This window comes from Monopterus albus, unplaced genomic scaffold (genome assembly GCF_001952655.1).
Source record: "Monopterus albus unplaced genomic scaffold, M_albus_1.0 scaffold10.1, whole genome shotgun sequence".
Lineage (NCBI taxonomy): Eukaryota > Metazoa > Chordata > Actinopteri > Synbranchiformes > Synbranchidae > Monopterus > Monopterus albus.
In genome coordinates, this window is record NW_018127890.1 from 2503733 (window position 1) to 2504119 (window position 387).

General features: G+C 44.2%; 1 protein-coding gene across 1 annotated transcript in view; it reads left to right on the forward strand.

Moving 5' to 3' along the window:
• Positions 1-387, forward strand: part of LOC109954492 (transmembrane protein 266-like) — a 49198-nt gene that overhangs the window by 28431 nt on the left and 20380 nt on the right. The window lies entirely within an intron of this gene.

Sequence of the window (387 nt, forward strand, 5' to 3'; positions counted from 1 at the left end):
ATATATATATATATAAAGTATGTTCTCTGCTAAAAATGTTATACCGACTCAAAGACGTAGTCAGATTAGCAACAACACTTTACTGGGTGACCAGCAGCATGGCAGTACCTGCGATCCTCACAGGAAATACCATTACAGCAGCAGTGCCCCTAGTGGCATCTTGGGGAATAACACGCAGTATAACACTGTATCTTCCTTGAAGACCTGGACTTTGCGGATGACTTGTGCCTGATGTCCCAGAAATGCCAACATATGCAACAGAAAACCAATAGCCTAGCCCAAGAAGCATCCAAGACTGGACTGCAGATCAACCTAGAGAAGACTAAAATCATGACCCTGTTAAAAAAGCAGCAGAAGCCAATCACCCTTGGAGACAGCGAGCTGGAA